The sequence below is a fragment of the Sturnus vulgaris genome, unplaced genomic scaffold, assembly GCF_052056855.1.
Source record: "Sturnus vulgaris isolate bStuVul1 unplaced genomic scaffold, bStuVul1.hap1 Scaffold_183, whole genome shotgun sequence".
Taxonomy (NCBI): domain Eukaryota; kingdom Metazoa; phylum Chordata; class Aves; order Passeriformes; family Sturnidae; genus Sturnus; species Sturnus vulgaris.
This window is the reverse complement of record NW_028276119.1, coordinates 305,001-317,500: the sequence shown is the minus strand read 5'-3', so window position 1 is coordinate 317,500 and position 12,500 is coordinate 305,001.

Here is a 12,500-nt window from a genome sequence, read left to right as displayed (position 1 = left end):
GCCCAGGTGTCCCTGCCGGCTCCGTGCGCCAGCATCCACTGGCGAGCTCCGCCGGCCTCTTCCCCAGCCGCGGCCCCTGTCCGCTCCGCCGTCATGGTGCCGGCACCCCACTTCCCCAAGCGCTCCCCGACAGGAGCAGGCAGCGTTGTCGCGCCCCCTCCCCGTGCTCGAATGGACCGCGGCCCTGCTCCGGGCTTCATTTCTGCAGCGCGCTCGCTCGCTCGCTCGCTCGCTCGCGCGCTCCCTCCCTCCCCCCCCCCTCCCCCCTCCCCCCGGCCGCCCACCCGCCGCGCTGCCGCCCTGCCGCAGGCTTGAGCGGCGCCGGGGCGGAGGAGGAAGGAACGCCACCAAAGCAAAAGGCTCCGAGAAAGCTGAACAGAGAGCTTCTTTGACCAGGGACAGACGGCGCCAATCATCCCGCCGCCATCCCTGCTTGTGCACCAGGCTCTCCGCCTGCCGACCTCGGCATCAGCCTCCCGCCGCCGCCGTGTAAACTGCCCGGTGGGACCGTGGGCGGGGGCAGGAAGAGGCTGAAAGTGCTGCCAGGGAGGCTGATGGCGGAGGGCGGGGTCGCCCCCAACCGACAATGGGCAGGGCCCGAGGCAGTCTGAAAGCGCTGCCAGGGAGGCTGATGGCGGAGGGCGGGGTCGCCCCCAACCGACAATGGGCAGGGCCCGAGGCAGTCTGAAAGCGCTGCCAGGGAGGCTGAGGGCGGGGGGCGGGGCGCCCCCAACCGACAATGGGCAGGGCCCGAGGCAGTCTGAAAGCGCTGCCAGGGAGGCTGAGGGCGGGGGGCGGGGCGCCCCCAGCCGACAATGGGCAGGGGCCCGAGAGAGTCTGAAAGCGCTGCCAGGGAGGCTGACGGCGGGGGGCAGGGCGCCCCCAGCCGACAATGGGCAGGGGCGGGGAAAGTCTGAAAGCGCTGCATGGGAGGTTGATGGCGGAGGGCGGGCTCGCCCCCAGCGTTAATGGGTGGCTGCGGAAGACGGGGCAGGGACAGGGAGAGGGCAGGCGGCTTCGTGCCGGCCCCGGGCGCCTCGACAGCGAGCCCTCACGGCCCCCCAAACCCGCGCCGAGGCCCCAAGAGCTCTGCAGACCTTCCGCGGAAGAACCGGCCCGAAAGCGGCCACCCGCTTGCCGACGGCGGCGCCGGTCGCCTCGATGCAGCCGCCTCCGTGGGGCGGGAAGGGGCAGGGCGAGTTGTGCCAGGGCGCGGCGGCTTTGGGCCGAGTTTCGCTGCACGTACGTGCTTCCCCTGGCTGTGCTGCGGCCCGTGAGGTTCTGTTTTGTGGTGGGGGGGGGCTCTGTAGGTAGGGTCTCTGGGGGACGGGGGAGGAGGCGTGGGGTAGGGAGGACGCCGTTTGGGGGGGTCAGTGTGTCAGCAGGGCGAGAACCGGGCACAGGCCCTCCGTCAGCTCGGCTGTGGGCCCAAAGGGATCACAAATAAGATTTGGCAAGAGTTTTGTTTTCCGGAAAAGATTTTCTTTCCGAGTAAATAGAAGAGGCAATCATTCAAAAAAGGCAAAGAGGAAATGAAACAAATCAAATCAAATCAAAACAAAACAAAACAAAACAAAACAAAACGAAATAAAATAAAATAATAAAATGAAATGAAAAGAAATGAAATGAAATGATGAAATAAAATGTTGTCGAAAATATGTCTTGGTCTTGAAATCGATTCTGCCGGGCGGGGCAAGGCTGCTGGAGCACTTGGGCTCCGGAGCGTTAAGAGGCTGTGGGGTTTCCCCGGCTCCGAGATGGTACAAGGATGCCTCGTCTACCCGGATCCGCGAAACGTGGCCCGTCCCGCGGCGGCCAGGTCGACGCGGCTCCGGGGCCGGTGGCGTGGGACCGCCGTCGCCGGCGAAGGCGCAGCGGCGGCGGCCGTGGCCGCGACGACCAGGTCTACACGACTCCGGGAAACTTGGCCGGTCCCGCGGCGGCCAGGTCTACTGGGCTCCGGGATGGGCGGCCGCCGTGGCCGCGGCGACCAGGTCTACCCGCCTCCGGGACCGGCGGCGTGGGTCCGCCGTCGAGGGCGAGGGCGCTGCGACGGCCGCGGCGACCGGGTCTACCTAGCTCCGGTGCGACCCGGGCTGCGTGCAGCATGGCGAAGGTAGACCTGTGGTCCGCATCACGGCGTGGGCAGACCTGGTGTCCGCAGCATGGAGCGGGTAGACATGTTGTCCGCCGCATGGAGTGGGTAGACCTGTTGTCCGCGTAATGGAGTAGTTAGACCTGGTGTCCGCAGCTTGGAGTGGGTAGACCTGTTGTCCGCAGCAAGCCGTGGGTAGACCTGGTGTCCGCAGCATGACCTGGGTAGACCTGGTGTCCGCAGCTTGGTAGACCTGTTGCCCGTTTCATGGCTGGGTAGACCTGGTGTCCGCAGCAAGCCGTGGGTAGACCTGGTGTCCGCAGCTTGGTAGACCTGTTGCCCGTTTCATGGCTGGGTAGACCTGTTGTCCGCAGCATTGAGTTGGTAGACCTGGTGTCCGCAGCATGCCCTGGGTAGACCTGGTGTCCGCAGCTTGGTAGACCTGTTGCCCGTTTCATGGCTGGGTAGACCTGTTGTCCGCAGCATTGAGTGGGTAGACCTGGTGTCCGCAGCATGCCCTGGGTAGACCTGGTGTCCGCAGCTTGGTAGACCTGTTGCCCGTTTCATGGCTGGGTAGACCTGGTGTCCGCAGCAAGCCGTGAGTAGACCTGTTGCCCGTTTCATGGCTGGGTAGACCTGGTGTCCGCAGCATGCCCTGGGTAGACCTGGTGTCCGCAGCTTGGTAGACCTGTTGCCCGTTTCATGGCTGGGTAGACCTGGTGTCCGCAGCAAGCCGTGGGTAGACCTGGTGTCCGCAGCTTGGTAGACCTGTTGCCCGTTTCATGGCTGGGTAGACCTGGTGTCCGCAGCAAGCCGTGAGTAGACCTGTTGCCCGTTTCATGGCTGGGTAGACCTGGTGTCCGCAGCATGCCCTGGGTAGACCTGGTGTCCGCAGCTTGGTAGACCTGTTGCCCGTTTCATGGCTGGGTAGACCTGTTGTCCGCAGCAAGCCGTGAGTAGACCTGTTGCCCGTTTCATGGCTGGGTAGACCTGTTGTCCGCAGCATGCCCTGGGTAGACCTGGTGTCCGCAGCTTGGTAGACCTGTTGCCCGTTTCATGGCTGGGTAGACCTGTTGTCCGCAGCATTGAGTGGGTAGACCTGTTGCCCGTTTCATGGCTGGGTAGACCTGGTGTCCGCAGCTTGGTAGACCTGTTGCCCGTTTCATGGCTGGGTAGACCTGGTGTCCGCAGCATTGAGTTGGTAGACCTGGTGTCCGCTACATACCCTGGGTAGACCTGGTGTCCGCAGCTTGGTAGACCTGTTGCCCGTTTCATGGCTGGGTAGACCTGGTGTCCGCAGCATTGAGTTGGTAGACCTGGTGTCCGCAGCATGCCCTGGGTAGACCTGTTGTCCGCAGCTTGGTAGACCTGTTGCCCGATTCATGGCTGGGTAGACCTGGTGTCCGCAGCAAGCCGTGAGTAGACCTGTTGCCCGTTTCATGGCTGGGTAGACCTGGTGTCCGCAGCATGCCCTGGGTAGACCTGTTGTCCGCAGCTTGGTAGACCTGTTGCCCGTTTCATGGCTGGGTAGACCTGTTGTCCGCAGCAAGCCGTGAGTAGACCTGTTGCCCGTTTCATGGCTGGGTAGACCTGGTGTCCGCAGCATGCCCTGGGTAGACCTGGTGTCCGCAGCTTGGTAGACCTCTTGCCCGTTTCATGGCTGGGTAGACCTGTTGTCCGCAGCAAGCCGTGGGTAGACCTGGTGTCCGCAGCATGCCCTGGGTAGACCTGGTGTCCGCAGCTTGGTAGACCTGTTGCCCGTTTCATGGCTGGGTAGACCTGGTGTCCGCAGCAAGCCGTGAGTAGACCTGTTGCCCGTTTCATGGCTGGGTAGACCTGGTGTCCGCAGCATGCCCTGGGTAGACCTGGTGTCCGCAGCTTGGTAGACCTGTTGCCCGTTTCATGGCTGGGTAGACCTGGTGTCCGCAGCAAGCCGTGAGTAGACCTGTTGCCCGTTTCATGGCTGGGTAGACCTGGTGTCCGCAGCATGCCCTGGGTAGACCTGGTGTCCGCAGCTTGGTAGACCTGTTGCCCGTTTCATGGCTGGGTAGACCTGGTGTCCGCAGCAAGCCGTGGGTAGACCTGGTGTCCGCAGCTTGGTAGACCTGTTGCCCGATTCATGCCTGGGTAGACCTGTTGTCCGCAGCAAGCCGTGGGTAGACCTGGTGTCCGCAGCTTGGTAGACCTGTTGCCCGATTCATGCCTGGGTAGACCTGTTGCCCGCAGCATTGAGTTGGTAGACCTGTTGCCCGTTTCATGGCTGGGTAGACCTGGTGTCCGCAGCATTGAGTTGGTAGACCTGGTGTCCGCAGCATGCCCTGGGTAGACCTGGTGTCCGCAGCTTGGTAGACCTGTTGCCCGTTTCATGGCTGGGTAGACCTGTTGTCCGCAGCATTGAGTTGGTAGACCTGGTGTCCGCAGCATGCCCTGGGTAGACCTGGTGTCCGCAGCTTGGTAGACCTGTTGCCCGTTTCATGGCTGGGTAGACCTGGTGTCCGCAGCTTGGTAGACCTGTTGCCTGTTTCATGGCTGGGTAGACCTGGTGTCCGCAGCAAGCCGTGAGTAGACCTGTTGCCCGTTTCATGGCTGGGTAGACCTGGTGTCCGCAGCATGCCCTGGGTAGACCTGGTGTCCGCAGCTTGGTAGACCTGTTGCCCGTTTCATGGCTGGGTAGACCTGTTGTCCGCTGCAAGCCGTGAGTAGACCTGTTGCCCGTTTCATGGCTGGGTAGACCTGGTGTCCGCAGCATTGAGTGGGTAGACCTGGTGTCCGCAGCTTGGTAGACCTGTTGCCCGTTTCATGGCTGGGTAGACCTGTTGTCCGCAGCATTGAGTGGGTAGACCTGTTGCCCGTTTCATGGCTGGGTAGACCTGTTGTCCGCAGCAAGCCGTGGGTAGACCTGGTGTCCGGAGCTTGGTAGACCTGTTGCCCGATTCATGCCTGGGTAGACCTGTTGTCCGCAGCAAGCCGTGGGTAGACCTGGTGTCCGCAGCATGCCCTGGGTAGACCTGTTGTCCGCAGCTTGGTAGACCTGTTGCCCGTTTCATGGCTGGGTAGACCTGTTGTCCGCAGCAAGCCGTGAGTAGACCTGTTGCCCGTTTCATGGCTGGGTAGACCTGGTGTCCGCAGCATGCCCTGGGTAGACCTGGTGTCCGCAGCTTGGTAGACCTGTTGCCCGTTTCATGGCTGGGTAGACCTGTTGTCCGCAGCAAGCCGTGGGTAGACCTGGTGTCCGCAGCATGCCCTGGGTAGACCTGGTGTCCGCAGCCTGGTAGACCTGTTGCCCGTTTCATGGCTGGGTAGACCTGGTGTCCGCAGCAAGCCGTGGGTAGACCTGGTGTCCGCAGCATGCCCTGGGTAGACCTGGTGTCCGCAGCTTGGTAGACCTGTTGCCCGTTTCATGGCTGGGTAGACCTGGTGTCCGCAGCAAGCCGTGAGTAGACCTGTTGCCCGTTTCATGGCTGGGTAGACCTGTTGTCCGCAGCATGCCCTGGGTAGACCTGTTGTCCGCAGCTTGGTAGACCTGTTGCCCGTTTCATGGCTGGGTAGGCCTGGTGTCCGCAGCATGCCCTGGGTAGACCTGGTGTCCGCAGCTTGGTAGACCTGTTGCCCGTTTCATGGCTGGGTAGACCTGGTGTCCGCAGCAAGCCGTGGGTAGACCTGGTGTCCGCAGCTTGGTAGACCTGTTGCCCGATTCATGCCTGGGTAGACCTGTTGTCCGCAGCAAGCCGTGGGTAGACCTGGTGTCCGCAGCTTGGTAGACCTGTTGCCCGTTTCATGGCTGGGTAGACCTGTTGTCCGCAGCATTGAGTTGGTAGACCTGTTGCCCGTTTCATGGCTGGGTAGACCTGGTGTCCGCAGCATTGAGTGAGTAGACCTGTTGCCCGTTTCATGGCTGGGTAGACCTGGTGTCCGCAGCTTGGTAGACCTGTTGCCCGTTTCATGGCTGGGTAGACCTGGTGTCCGCAGCATGCCCTGGGTAGACCTGGTGTCCGCAGCTTGGTAGACCTGTTGCCCGTTTCATGGCTGGGTAGACCTGGTGTCCGCAGCAAGCCGTGGGTAGACCTGGTGTCCGCAGCTTGGTAGACCTGTTGCCCGTTTCATGGCTGGGTAGACCTGTTGTCCGCAGCATTGAGTTGGTAGACCTGTTGTCCGCAGCAAGCCGTGGGTAGACCTGGTGTCCGCAGCATGCCCTGGGTAGACCTGGTGTCCGCAGCTTGGTAGACCTGTTGCCCGTTTCATGCCTGGGTAGACCTGTTGTCCGCAGCAAGCCGTGGGTAGACCTGGTGTCCGCAGCATGCCCTGGGTAGACCTGGTGTCCGCAGCTTGGTAGACCTGTTGCCCGTTTCATGGCTGGGTAGACCTGGTGTCCGCAGCAAGCCGTGAGTAGACCTGTTGCCCGTTTCATGGCTGGGTAGACCTGGTGTCCGCAGCATGCCCTGGGTAGACCTGGTGTCCGCAGCTTGGTAGACCTGTTGCCCGTTTCATGGCTGGGTAGACCTGGTGTCCGCAGCAAGCCGTGGGTAGACATGGTGTCCGGAGCTTGGTAGACCTGTTGCCCGATTCATGCCTGGGTAGACCTGTTGTCCGCAGCATTGAGTGGGTAGACCTGGTGTCCGCAGCATGCCCTGGGTAGACCTGTTGTCCGCAGCTTGGTAGACCTGTTGCCCGTTTCATGGCTGGGTAGACCTGTTGTCCGCAGCAAGCCGTGAGTAGACCTGTTGCCCGTTTCATGGCTGGGTAGACCTGTTGTCCGCAGCATGCCCTGGGTAGACCTGGTGTCCGCAGCTTGGTAGACCTGTTGCCCGTTTCATGGCTGGGTAGACCTGGTGTCCGCAGCAAGCCGTGGGTAGACCTGGTGTCCGCAGCATGCCCTGGGTAGACCTGGTGTCCGCAGCTTGGTAGACCTGTTGCCCGTTTCATGGCTGGGTAGACCTGTTGTCTGCAGCAAGCCGTGGGTAGACCTGGTGTCCGGAGCTTGGTAGACCTGTTGCCCGATTCATGCCTGGGTAGACCTGTTGTCCGCAGCATTGAGTGGGTAGACCTGGTGTCCGCAGCATGCCCTGGGTAGACCTGGTGTCCGCAGCTTGGTAGACCTGTTGCCCGTTTCATGGCTGGGTAGACCTGGTGTCCGCAGCAAGCCGTGAGTAGACCTGTTGCCCGTTTCATGGCTGGGTAGACCTGGTGTCCGCAGCATGCCCTGGGTAGACCTGGTGTCCGCAGCTTGGTAGACCTGTTGCCCGTTTCATGGCTGGGTAGACCTGTTGTCCGCAGCAAGCCGTGGGTAGACCTGGTGTCCGGAGCTTGGTAGACCTGTTGCCCGATTCATGCCTGGGTAGACCTGTTGTCCGCAGCATTGAGTGGGTAGACCTGGTGTCCGCAGCATGCCCTGGGTAGACCTGTTGTCCGCAGCTTGGTAGACCTGTTGCCCGTTTCATGGCTGGGTAGACCTGTTGTCCGCAGCAAGCCGTGAGTAGACCTGTTGCCCGTTTCATGGCTGGGTAGACCTGGTGTCCGCAGCATGCCCTGGGTAGACCTGGTGTCCGCAGCTTGGTAGACCTGTTGCCCGTTTCATGGCTGGGTAGACCTGGTGTCCGCAGCAAGCCGTGGGTAGACCTGGTGTCCGCAGCATGCCCTGGGTAGACCTGGTGTCCGCAGCTTGGTAGACCTGTTGCCCGTTTCATGGCTGGGTAGACCTGGTGTCCGCAGCAAGCCGTGGGTAGACCTGGTGTCCGCAGCATGCCCTGGGTAGACCTGGTGTCCGCAGCTTGGTAGACCTGTTGCCCGTTTCATGGCTGGGTAGACCTGGTGTCCGCAGCAAGCCGTGGGTAGACCTGGTGTCCGCAGCTTGGTAGACCTGTTGCCCGATTCATGCCTGGGTAGACCTGTTGTCCGCAGCATTGAGTGGGTAGACCTGGTGTCCGCAGCATGCCCTGGGTAGACCTGGTGTCCGCAGCTTGGTAGACCTGTTGCCCGTTTCATGGCTGGGTAGACCTGGTGTCCGCAGCAAGCCGTGGGTAGACCTGGTGTCCGGAGCTTGGTAGACCTGTTGCCCGATTCATGCCTGGGTAGACCTGTTGTCCGCAGCATTGAGTGGGTAGACCTGGTGTCCGCAGCATGCCCTGGGTAGACCTGTTGTCCGCAGCTTGGTAGACCTGTTGCCCGTTTCATGGCTGGGTAGACCTGTTGTCCGCAGCAAGCCGTGAGTAGACCTGTTGCCCGTTTCATGGCTGGGTAGACCTGGTGTCCGCAGCATGCCCTGGGTAGACCTGGTGTCCGCAGCTTGGTAGACCTGTTGCCCGTTTCATGGCTGGGTAGACCTGTTGTCCGCAGCAAGCCGTGGGTAGACCTGGTGTCCGCAGCATGCCCTGGGTAGACCTGGTGTCCGCAGCTTGGTAGACCTGTTGCCCGTTTCATGGCTGGGTAGACCTGGTGTCCGCAGCAAGCCGTGGGTAGACCTGGTGTCCGCAGCATGCCCTGGGTAGACCTGGTGTCCGCAGCTTGGTAGACCTGTTGCCCGTTTCATGGCTGGGTAGACCTGTTGTCCGCAGCAAGCCGTGGGTAGACCTGGTGTCCGCAGCATGCCCTGGGTAGACCTGGTGTCCGCAGCTTGGTAGACCTGTTGCCCGTTTCATGCCCTGGGTAGACCTGTTGTCCGCAGCTGGGTAGACCTGTTGTCCGCAGCAAGCCGTGGGTAGACCTGGTGTCCGCAGCATGCCCTGGGTAGACCTGGTGTCCGCAGCTTGGTAGACCTGTTGCCCGTTTCATGGCTGGGTAGACCTGGTGTCCGCAGCAAGCCGTGGGTAGACCTGGTGTCCGCAGCATGCCCTGGGTAGACCTGGTGTCCGCAGCTTGGTAGACCTGTTGCCCGTTTCATGGCTGGGTAGACCTGGTGTCCGCAGCAAGCCGTGGGTAGACCTGGTGTCCGCAGCATGCCCTGGGTAGACCTGGTGTCCGCAGCTTGGTAGACCTGTTGCCCGTTTCATGGCTGGGTAGACCTGGTGTCCGCAGCAAGCCGTGGGTAGACCTGGTGTCCGGAGCTTGGTAGACCTGTTGCCCGATTCATGCCTGGGTAGACCTGTTGTCCGCAGCATTGAGTGGGTAGACCTGGTGTCCGCAGCATGCCCTGGGTAGACCTGTTGTCCGCAGCTTGGTAGACCTGTTGCCCGTTTCATGGCTGGGTAGACCTGTTGTCCGCAGCAAGCCGTGGGTAGACCTGGTGTCCGGAGCTTGGTAGACCTGTTGCCCGATTCATGCCTGGGTAGACCTGTTGTCCGCAGCATTGAGTGGGTAGACCTGGTGTCCGCAGCATGCCCTGGGTAGACCTGTTGTCCGCAGCTTGGTAGACCTGTTGCCCGTTTCATGGCTGGGTAGACCTGTTGTCCGCAGCAAGCCGTGAGTAGACCTGTTGCCCGTTTCATGGCTGGGTAGACCTGGTGTCCGCAGCATGCCCTGGGTAGACCTGGTGTCCGCAGCTTGGTAGACCTGTTGCCCGTTTCATGGCTGGGTAGACCTGTTGTCCGCAGCAAGCCGTGGGTAGACCTGGTGTCCGCAGCATGCCCTGGGTAGACCTGGTGTCCGCAGCTTGGTAGACCTGTTGCCCGTTTCATGGCTGGGTAGACCTGGTGTCCGCAGCAAGCCGTGGGTAGACCTGGTGTCCGCAGCATGCCCTGGGTAGACCTGGTGTCCGCAGCTTGGTAGACCTGTTGCCCGTTTCATGGCTGGGTAGACCTGTTGTCCGCAGCAAGCCGTGGGTAGACCTGGTGTCCGCAGCATGCCCTGGGTAGACCTGGTGTCCGCAGCTTGGTAGACCTGTTGCCCGTTTCATGCCCTGGGTAGACCTGTTGTCCGCAGCTGGGTAGACCTGTTGTCCGCAGCAAGCCGTGGGTAGACCTGGTGTCCGCAGCATGCCCTGGGTAGACCTGGTGTCCGCAGCTTGGTAGACCTGTTGCCCGTTTCATGGCTGGGTAGACCTGTTGTCCGCAGCAAGCCGTCGGTAGACCTGTTGCCCGTTTCATGGCTGGTAGACCTGTTGTCCGCCGCCGGCCTGGAAGTACTCCAAGGGGTCGCTGTTTCTCGCTGCCTCCGGCTATGTCATCGTAGAAGGCGGCGTGCGCCACTGCGCCCCCTCGGTCACGTACATCGGTTCTCTTTCCGGCCTCCGCCGCTTCGGGCCCATCTGTCCGTATTATGGGAACGAGGTGACGGGCCGTATCCCCACAGGCTGTTGCTGTGCCTGTGTCCGTGGCGGAGAAGGGCGGACGCGCGTGCGGTCGCCAGGGCCAGAAGAACACCGCCGATGTCGGGGCGAGTCGCGTGGCTTCGTCCGGCTTCCCGTCTTACCCAGTTCGACTGGGACAGGTTAGCCCAGAGAGAGAGACCGATGCGATCCGAGAGCCGCTCCCCGGCCCAGGCGAGGCTGCGTGCTCAGTCGGGGGAGAAGCGAGAAAGCCCCCAGAGAGACCGATGCGATCCGAGAGCCGCTCCCCGGCCCAGGCCGAGGCTGCGTGTTCAGTCCGGGGGAGAAGCGAGAAAGCCCCCAGAGAGAGCGATGCGATCCGAGAGCCACCGCGCTCCCCCGGCCCAGGCGAGGCTGCGTTGTTCCAGGCGGGGGAGAAGCGAGAAAAAGGCCCAGAGAGAGGGCGAGAAAGCCGCGAGTGTGTCCCGCTCCGGCCCGGCTGCTGCCGGTTTCGTGACAACGGGGAGCCGGGCGCCTGCTCGCTCCCCCGGGGATGGTGGCGGGCGAGGCGGCGGCGCCTCGCCCCTTTTCTGCCCGGCCTTAAGCCGGGGCCCCGCCCGCTCGCCGGGTGCGGCATTTCTTCGGCTGTCGGTCCCGGTGCACGCTGGTGGCCGGCAGCCGGGGCTGGATTTCTGTGGGGCCGGCCCGGGGTTGTGTTGAGCCTGCCCGGGCTTTCCCTGGCCCCCCTCCCCGAGAGCCCCCCGGGCGTGGCTCGCTTGGCCGAGGTTGGCTGCGCCTCGTTTCCCGCTCCCGACCTGTGTTGCCAGAGTTGTGTCCGTATCGAAAGGGCAGCGGGGGACATGCAGTGGGGCGTGTGGCCTCGCCTCTCGGCTTCGCTTGCTTGCCTGCGAAGGGGGGCTCGGTGACGGGAGTGTCCGGCCCTGCCGTGTGTTGTTGAAGTCGTCCCCCTTCCTCGGCCCTAAGCCGGGGACCCGCGTGTAGCGGGCAGAATTTTTCCGGGGCGGCGGTCGGCCGCGGTGGCCGGCCGTGTCCCCCCCCCCAGGACGGACCCCGCAACCCAACAGAGAGCGAGCGAGCGAGTGAGCCCCCGAGAGTGTGTCGTGGGCGGGGCGGCGGCGCCTCGCCCTTTCTCGGTATCGGCCGGGCGCGATCGAGGCACCGTGCCGGGGCGGCCCGTGGTGTCTGGCCTGCCCCGGCTGCCGTGGTTGCCGTTGCCGGCGGGGGCTGGGTTTTGCGAGCGGCTCCGTTCTTTTTTATTAAAGCGTGCCGGTGTGCGGGGCAGTGTGGGGGTGCCCGCCCGGCCTCCGTTCTTTTTCTCTCGCGGCCCTAAGCCGCGGCACCGAGAAGCGCGCGCTGACGAAGGGTCACGGGCCGCCACCGAAGCGAAAGCGAAAGGCGAGAGAGAAGGGCTGGCTGTGTTGGCGAGTGAGAAAAGAGACCGTATGTCCGGTGGTTGGAGGGGTTTTACGGGAGGAGTTGAGAGGCGCGTTCTCGCCCCCACCCCTGGCTCGTGACCCCCGTGGCTAGCACGGGTCGTGCGACGCATGGCGTGCTTTTTTTTTTAGTTTTTTTTTTGGTGCGGTGGCTTGCCCTTCCCCCCGGCTTTTTTTCCGGGTGGGAAGCCGATCGCTGCGAGGCGGGCGAAAGCCGGTGGCCCGCGGCGTGGTCGGTGGCAGCTGCTCCGTTTTCCGTTGTCTTGCGGCCCGCGGGCGGGTGGCGGCACCCCCCGCTCTCTTCCTCTGCTGCGTGATCGATCCCGAAGGTTGCAAGCGGCCCGCCGGCGTCGGGGGCCTAGGGAGCGTCGGGGAGGCTCGGCGGCGCCAAGGGAGGGCCTCTCGGGGACGTGTCCCGCTCGCACGCATGTTGGAGCCCTGCTCCGTTGCCGTTGTCCCAGGAACCCGCGGCCGCGGGGGCTCCCCGTTGCCCCGCGGCTGCTTTTCTTTCTGTCCCCGTCCGATCGATGAGGCTTTTCGGGTCGCGTCGGAAAGGGCCCCCGGCGGGCCGGCTCCTCCGGGCGAAGTCTCGGTGGTGTCCGGTCCCTCGAGCAGGGCGGTCTCCTGTCCAATTCGCTTCCCGTCGCAGGCGAGGTGTCGCTCCTTCCGCTTGCCGGGGAAGGAACATCTTTACCGTCCCAGGCTGTGTGATGGCCGCGTGGCCCCGTGAGCACTCAAGGTGTCCTTAAAACCACGCGAGGTGCCGGCGCTG